We start from the raw sequence: 9,792 nt of genomic DNA on the forward strand, positions 1-9,792 counted from the left end.
TCCTCTGGTAGCTGAAATCCGAGCAAGTCTATGGTACGCCGCTAGGACCAACTTCAAAATCTGCACAAGAAGTGTAGAGTGTAGTATCAGTACAATCGACCCCATGTACTGGTAAGTGCTGAGCCTAACCTCGACGAAATAGTGCCGAGGCTAAGGCGGTTCACTTACATTAACCTGTACGCAATATAGATAATAACAACAAATAATATAAATAAATCAGGTAACTCATTTATAATAATTGAAACCAACCCAGCAGTCATAATCTATTATTATTTCAACCAATTCTGTTACAGCATGCAACCCGCTCTCACAATATATTCATATTCAATTCTGTTGCAGCATGCAACCCGCTCTCGCAATATATCCATTTTTAATCAAGTCTGTCATATATTTATTTCAATCAAGTATATATATAGACTTTTAAATAAGTCTGTTGTGGCGTGCAATCCGATCCCCCAATATTGACTTTTCATTAAGTCTATTACGGCGTGCAATCCGATCTCCCAATATTGACTTTTAATAAGTCTGTTGCGGCGTGCAATCCGATCCCCCAATATTGACTTTTAATAAGTCTGTTGCGGCGTGCAATCCGATCCCCCAATATTGACTTTTCATTAAGTCCATTGCGGCGTGCAATTCGATCCCCCAATATTAACTTTTAATAAGTCTGTTGTGGCATGCAACCCGATCCTCCAATATTAACTTTTAATAAGTCTATTGCGGCGTGCAACCCGATCCTCCAATATTAACTTTTTAAAAAGTCTGTTGCAGCGTGCAACCCGATCCTCCAATATTTCCATTTCAATCAATTCTTATAGAAGAAATTCGTCAATAAACGCAACAATTAATATAAAATCATAAGACAACAAGCACACAATAATTATAATTTAATTATGAAACAAACAATGATAATTAACAATTTATTATAGAAATCGGGGAGAAACTAGGCAGTTTAATATTTGATATGCTAAATGTCAAATAACAATTAAAACACATAATTCAAATAGCATGTAACAATTAATGCAGGAATTCAAGAATTAATATTTTGACAAGAAATAAGAGAGAAACAATTATTATAGTAATTAATTTATAATTAAAAAATAATTTATGATTTTTCAAGTAAGCAGGCAAACAATTAATTTGACGACGTATAGACACTCATCACCTCGCCTATACGTCATTTACATGCAATTCACATAACAAACAATTTAAGGGTTCTATTCCCTCAAGTCAAGGTTAACCCCGACACTTACTCGCTTTGCAAATTTCAATCAATTATTCAATCACAACTTTTCTTTTTAAATTTGCCTCCGAAAGCTTCAAATCTATTCACAAATAATTCAATATATTCAATACTAATCATAGGAATTAATTCCATATGAATTTATAAATTTTTCGGATAAAAATCTAAAATTCATTAAAATATTCAGCAGTGGGACCCACGTCTCAAATCCTGGAAAAACTCGCAAAATTCGAACACCCGTTCCGATACGAGTTCAATCATACCAAATTTGTCCAATTCCGATATCAAATGGACATTCAAATCTTAATTTTTCATTTTTGGAAAGTTTTACAAAAGTTCCAATTTCTTCCATTTAAATCCGAAATAAATAATGAATATAGACATGGATTTGTGAAATACAATCACTATATGATAAAGAACACTTACCCAGTTCAAAGTCGTGAAAATCCCCCTTTGAAATCGCCCAAATCCGAGACTTAAAAAATGGCTAAGACCTGATTTTATGTATTCTGCCCAGCATTTTTGCATTTGCGGGCTATATTTTCGCACATGCGGTCTCGCATTTGCGAAGTAGGGCTACCAGGCAAGGTTCCGCACCTGCAGACAAAATATCGCACCTACGACTTCAGCTTCTGCGCAAAAGGGCCGCACCTGCGAAGACCGCATCTGCGATGGAAGTCTCGCTTCTGCGAGCTCGCACCTGCGGCCAAAATTCCGCAGGTGCGATTACACCAGAACTCAAAATTTCAGATTTTGCTTAAGTCCAATTCTTGTTCCGATTTCGATCCGTTTCACTTTTGGGGTACTCGGGACCCCGCTCGAATATACTAACAAGTCCGGTAACATAATACGAACTAACTCGGGGTCTAAAATCACGTCAAACAATACTGAAATTACAGTTCACACCCCGATTCGAACTTTGAGTTTTAAACTTTCAATTTGCAAATCTCGTGCCAAAACATATTAAATGAATCCGGAATGACTTCAAATTTGGCACACAGGTCATAAATGACATAACGGAGCTGTTCAAATTTCCAGAATCGGATTCCGGCTCCGATATCAAAAAGTCAACCCCGTGGACAAACTTGGAACATTTAGCCTTTAAATTGCTAGTTCCGTTAAATGGTCATAACTTGAGCTAGGGGCCTCCAAATTAAATTTCGGGCATACGCCCAAGTCCCAAATCACGATACGGAGTTATCGGAACTGTCAAAATACCGATCCGGATCTGTTTGCTAAAAATGTTGACTAAAGTCAACTCACTTGAATTTTAAAGCTCTATTTCCCATTTTAATTTATTTTTCACATAAAAACTTTCTGAAAAATTATACGGACTGTGCACGCAAGTCGAGAAATGATAAATGGTGCTTTTCGAGGTCTTAGAACACAGAATTACTTATTAAATTTAAAGATGACATTTTGGGTCATCACAGCAAGAAACTCTAAAACAAACGTTCGTCCTCGAACGGAGTTTATGGAGAAAAGGTATGGATATTTACTCCGCATATCCGACTCTGTCTCCTAGGTAGATGCCTCTATCGGCTGACCTCTCCATTGTACCCGAACTGAAGGATAAATCTTTGACCTCAACTGTCGGACCTGCCGGGCTAGAATAGCCACCTGTTCCTCCTCGTAAGTCAAATCTTTGTCCAATTGAACTGAGTTGAAATCTAACACATGGGACGGATCACCCTGATATTTTCGGAGCATAGACACATGGAACACTGGATGAACTACTGATAAACTAGGTGGTAATGCAAGCCTGTAGGCTACTTCACCCACCCTTTCAAGAAATTCAAAGGGTCCGATATACCTAGGGCTCAACTTGCTCTTCTTCCCGAGCCTCATTACACCTTTCATAGGTGAAACCCGGAGCAATATTCTTTCTCCAACCATGAATGCAATAACACTAACTTTACGGTCGGCATAACTCTTTTTCCTAGACTGAGTTGTGCGAAGTCGATCCTGAATAATCTTGACCTTATCCAAGGCATCCTGTACCAAATCGGTACCCAACAACCGAGCCTCTCCCGGTTCAAACCAACCAACTGGAGATCGGTATCGCCTTCCGTATAATGCCTCATATGGAGCCATCTGAATGCTCGACTGGTAGCTATTATTATAAGCAAACTCCGCAAGCAGAAAGAAATGATCCCAAGAACCTCCAAAGTCTATAATACAAGCGCGGATCATATCTTTCAATATTTGAATAATGCGCTCTGACTGTCCGTCTATCTGTGGATGAAATGTTGTACTCAACTCCATCCGCATGCCTAACTCATGCTATACAGCCCTCCAAAAATGTGAGGTAAACTGCGTACCTCGATCTGAAATAATAGACACGGGCACACCGTGAAGGCAGACAATCTCACGAATGTAAATTTCAGCTAACCTCTCTGAAGAATAGGTAACTGCCACTGGAATGAAATGTGCTGACTTGGTCAACCTGTCCACAATGACCCAAACTGCGTCAAATTTTCTCTGAGTCTGTGGGAGCCCAACAACAAAATCCATAGTGATACGCTCCCACTTCCCCTCAGGAATTTCTAACTTCTGAAGCAAACCACCAGGCCTCTGATGCTCATACTTAACTTGCCGACAATTCAGACATCGAGCTACATATGCAACTATATCCTTCTTCATTCTCCTCCGCCAATAATGTTGCCGCAAATCTTGATATATTTTAGTGGTACCTGGATGAATAGAATGCCTAGAACTGTGTGCTTCTTCAAGAATTAATTCACGAAGCCCATCCACATTAGGCACACAAATACGGCCCTGTATTCGCAGAACGCCATCTTCCCCCATAGCAACCTGTTTGGCATCACCGTGCCGCATCGTGTCCTTAAGGACAAGTAAGTGAGGATCATCATATTGTCTCTCTCTGATGCGCTCATATAAAGAAGACCGAATGACTGTACAAGCTAGAACCCGACTGGGTTCTGAAACATCTAACCTCACGAACTGATTAGCCAAAGTCTGAACATCTGCAGCTAATGGCTTTTCACCAACTTGAATATACGCAAGACTGCCCATACTCACAGCCTTTCTACTCAAAGCATCGGCCACCACATTGGCCTTTCCGGGGTGATACAAAATGGTGATATCATAGTCTTTCAATAACTCCAACCATCTTCTCTGCCTCAAATTAAGATCTTTTTGTTTGAACATATACTGAAGGCTAAGATAATCAGTAAATACCTCACACGAGACACCGTAGAGGTAATGCCTCCAAATCTTCAGCGCATGAACAATGGCTACCAATTCTAAGTCATGAACAGAATAATTCTTCTCGTGAACTTTCAACTGCCGCGATGCATATGCAATTACCTTTCCATCTTGCATTAATACTGCACCAAGCCCAATGTGAGATGCGTCACAATATACCATATACGATCCTGAACCTGTGGGTAATACCAATACTGGCGCCGTATTCAAAGCGGTCTTGAGCTTCTGAAAGCTCAACTCACACTCTTCTGACCATCTGAATGGAACACCCTTCTGGGTTAGTCTGGTCAATGTTCTTGCCATAGATGAAAACCCTTCCATGAACCTACAATAATAACCTGCCAAACCCAGGAAACTCCGGATCTCTGTAACCGAAGTAGGTCTAGGCCAATTGTGAACAGCCTCAATCTTCTTAGGATCCACCTTTATGCCTTCTACCGATACAACATGTCCCAAAAAGGCAACTGAGTCTAACCAAAACTCACATTTTAAAAATTTGGCATATAATTGATTATTCTTCAAGGTGTGAAGCATACTTCGAAGATGCTGCTCGTGCTCCTCTCGACTGCTGGAGTAAATCAAGATATCATTAATGAATACAACCACAAAAGAATCTAAATAAGGCTTGAACACCCGATTCATCAAATCCATAAATGCTGCTGGAGCATTTGTCAACCCAAATGACATCAATAGGAACTCGTAATGCCCATACCGAGTCCGAAAAGTTGTCTTAGGGACATCAGATGCCCTAATCTTCAACTGATGGTAACCAGATCTCAAATCAATTTTCAAAAATACCTTGGCACCCTGAAGCTGATCAAATAAGTCATCAATTCTTGGCAGCGAATATTTGTTTTTGATAGTGGCCTTGTTCAACTGCCGATAGTCTATACACATCCACATCGAGCCATCTTTCTTCTTTACAAATAATACTGGTGCACCCCAGGGAGAGACACTGGGTCTAATGAATCCCTGATCAAGCAAGTCTTGTAACTGCTCTTTCAATTCTTTCAACTTTGGCGGGGCCATACGGTATGGTGGAATAGAAATGGGATGAGTGCCCGGAGCCAAATCAATACAGAAGTCAATATCTATGTCGGGTAGCATCCTCGCAGATCTGCAGGAAATACTTCTGAAAATTCACGAACAACTGGTACTGAGTCCATAGAAGGGACATCCATACTGGGATCGCGAATATAATCCAAATAGGCTAGACACCCTTTTCTCTACCATACGCCGAGCTTTCATATAAGAAATAACCCTACTGGCACAATGGCCGGGAGTTCCTATCCACTCTAACCGAGGTAACCCCGGCATAGCTAGGGTCACTGTCTTGGCATGACAGTCCAATATAGCATGATAAGAAGACAACCAATCCATACCCAAGATGACATCGAAATCTACCATATCAAGAAGTAGAAGATCCACACTAGTTTCAAGATTACCAATAGTAACCACACATGAATGGTAGACATGATCTACTACAACAGAGTCTCCCACCGGTGTCGATACACACACAGAAGCACTTAGAGAATCACAAGGCACAACCAAACATAAAGCAAAATAGGAGGACACATAGGAATAAGTAGATTCTGGATCAAATAGAACTGAAGCATCTCTATGGCAAACTGGAATAATACTTGTGATCACAACATCAGATGACTCGGCCTCAAGCCTAGATGGAAAAGCATAAAATCGGGGCTGGGCCCCACCACTCTAAACTGCATCTCTGGGACGGCCTTTAACTGACTGGCCTCCACCTCTAACGGTCTGACCTCTACCTCTAATGGCCGGACCTCCACCTCTAACTGCCTGACCCCTACCTCTAGCTGGCTGAGCAGGCGGTGAAGCAACCGGTGCCGGTATGATGGCACGAGAATCTTGCCGAGATCTGTTACTCTCCAATCTAGGGCAATACCTCCTGATGTGACCAATGTTCCCACACTCATAACACCCATCCTGATGGCGTGGCTGCTGAAGCTGAAGCTGACCCAGATGGGCTGGATAACTACTGTAGTAACTCTGGAATGGTGGTGCACTGATAGGAGTTGAATGTGCACTGAATACTGGCTACCCAGAGTAAGGCATAATAGGACCGTGACTCCCTGAAGCACCGGGAGATATATGAAGTGCTGAATGTAACGGTCTGGGAGGATGACCCCTACCAAAATTACCCCTGCCTCCAGACGAGGCACCACTGTAACCACCGAACTGACGAGGCCTCTTATCGGACCTCTGCCCTCTTTCCTGTGCAAGAACCATCTCGATCCTCCTTGTGACATTAGCAGCCGCCTGAAAAGAAATCTCACTTCCGGTCTCCTTGGCCATCTGAAGTTTGATAGGGTGAGTGAGTCCCTTAATGAACCTCCTCTCTCTCTCTCTCTCCCTCCGTAGGTAGTAAAAGGAGAGCATGGCGGGCCAAATCCACAAAACGGGACTCATACTGAGTAACAATCATACTGCCCTGCTATAGACGCTCGAATTGCTTGCGGAATTCCTGATAGGGAGGAACTTCTCCAGAAATAGCTGAGAGAACTGCTCCCAGGTAAGTGCAGGCGATCCAACTGGTCGGGTCAATGTGTAATCTCTCCACCACCTCTTAGCGGAACCCGTTATCTGGAATACAGCAAAATCAACTCCATTGGTCTCAACTATACTCATGTTTCGCAGCACCTCATGGCAACGTTCAAGATAATCCTGTGGGTCCTCAGAAGGTATACCACTGAAGTGAACTGGAAAGAGCTTAGTGAACTTATCCAGTCTCAATAAGGCCTCAAAATACATGGCGGGCCTATCACCGGTCTGTGCCGCAACAACTGGCTGAACTACCCCAACTGGCGGGGCTGCTGGAGCCTGATTCTAGGGAGCCATCTGCTCCGGGGCGGGAGTAGTGGGAGTTTGTGCTCCTCCCCCAGCCTGTGAGACGGCTGGTGCCACTGGAAATGTACCATTCTGGGCCACACCCTCCATAAGACTCACCAATCGGACTAGAGCGTCCTCAAGCACTGGAGTGGCTATGAATCCTTCCGGGACCTGAACTGGTCCAACTGGTACATTCTGAACTGGGACCTCTTCCTGAAGGTCTATCTGAGGTTCTTCAACATGTGCAGCTGCTCGAGCTCTGGACTGAGCTCTACTTCGGCCTATGCCTCGTCCTCTAGCACGACCTCGGCCTCGACCTCTACCCCTGGCCATAGTTGCCACCGGGGGTTCTAGTCCCTGTCCATCGGTAGAGGTATTATGCGTTCTCACCATCTGCGAGAGAATAAGAGTAGAATGGTTCAATCATCGGTGATAGAATAAAATCGCACGACAGAATAAGAAAGAAATGATATTGTTCCTAAACTTCATAGCCTCTGAGAGATAAGTACAGACGTCTCCGTACCGATCCTTCAGACTCTACTAAGCTTGCTCGTGACTCGTGAGACCTATGTAACCTAGTGCTTTGATACCAACTGTCACGACCCGAAATTCCCACCTTCGGACCGTGATGGCGCCTAACATTTCACTTGCTAGGCAAGCCAATATTAGAATAATATTATCCCTTTTTAAAATAATTTTAAATTTATTAACAACAAGGAAACAAATGCGGAAGGAATTTTGAAATAATCCATAATAACAACGGTGTCTAAATACCATCTCAGAATTGGTGTCACAAGTGCACGAGCTTCTAGAATAAATACAAATAAAGGTCGGAATAAAATAAAGCTGCATGGAAATAAACACACAACTAAAGTATAATAGACGGGGATTTCAGAACTGCGGACGTCATACAGTTATACCTCAAGTCTCCTCTGGTAGCTGAAATCCGAGCATGTCTATGGTACGCCGCTGGGACCAACTCCAAAATCTGCACAAGAAGTGTAAAATGTAGTATCAGTACAACCAACCCCATGTACTGGTAAGTGTTGAGCCTAACCTCGACGAAGTAGTGACGAGGCTAAGGCGGTTCACTTACATTAACCTGTACGTAATATTGATAATAACAACAAATAATATAAATAAATCAGGTAACTCATTTATAATAATTGAAACCAACCCAGCAGTCATAATCCATTATTATTTCAACCAATTCTGTTGCAGCGTGCAACCCGCTCTCACAATATATTCACATTCAATTCTGTTGCAGCGTGCAACCCGCTCTCACAATATATCCATTTTTAATCAAGTCTGTCATATATTTATTTCAATCAAGTATATATATAGACTTTTAAATAAGTCTGTTGCGGCGTGCAATCCGATCCCCCAATATTGACTTTTAATAAGTCTGTTACGGCGTGCAATCCGATCCCCCAATATTGACTTTTAATAAGTCTGTTGGGGCGTGCAATCCGATCCCCCAATATTGACTTTTAATAAGTCTGTTGGGGCGTGCAATCCGATCCCCCAATATTGACTTTTCATTAAGTCCATTGCGGCGTGCAATCCGATCCCCCAATATTGACTTTTAATAAGTCTGTTGCGGCATGCAACCTGATCCTCCAATATTAACTTTTAATAAGTCTGTTGCGGTGTGCAACCCGATCCTCCAATATTAACTTTTTAACAAGTCTGTTGCAGCGTGCAACCCGATCCTCCAATATTTCCATTTCAATCAATTATTATAGAAGAAATTCCCCAATAAACGTAATAATTAATATAAAATAATAAGACAACAAGCATACAAAAATTATAATTTAATTATGAAACAAACAATGACAATTAACAATTTATTATAGAAATCAGGGAGAAAATAGGCAGTTTAATATTTGATCTGCTAAATGTCAAATAACAATTAAAACACATAATTCAAATAGCATGTAACAATTAATGCAGGAATTCAAGAATTAATATTTTGACAATGAATAAGAGAGAAACAATTATTATAGTAATTAATTTATGATTAAAAAATAATTTATGATTTTTCAAGTAAGCAGGCAAACAATTAATTTGACACGTATAGACACTCGTCACCTCGCCTATACGTCGTTTACATGCAATTCACATAACAAACAATTTAATGGTTCTATTTCCTCAAGTCAAGGTTAACCCTGGCACTTACCTCGCTTTGCAAATTCAAATCAATTATTCAACCACAACATTTTCTTTTAAATTTGCCTCCGAAAGCTTCAAATATATTCACAAACAATTCAATATATTCAATACTAATTATAGGAATTAATTCCATATGAATTTATAAATTTTTCGGATAAAAATCCGAAATTCATTAAAATATTCGGCAGTGGGACCCACGTCTCAAATCCCGAAAAAACTCACGAAATCCGAACACCTGTTACGATACGAGTTCAACCATACCAAATTTGTCCAATTCCGATATCAAA

The sequence above is a fragment of the Nicotiana tabacum genome, chromosome 23 (assembly GCF_000715075.1).
Source record: "Nicotiana tabacum cultivar K326 chromosome 23, ASM71507v2, whole genome shotgun sequence".
Classification (NCBI taxonomy): domain Eukaryota; kingdom Viridiplantae; phylum Streptophyta; class Magnoliopsida; order Solanales; family Solanaceae; genus Nicotiana; species Nicotiana tabacum.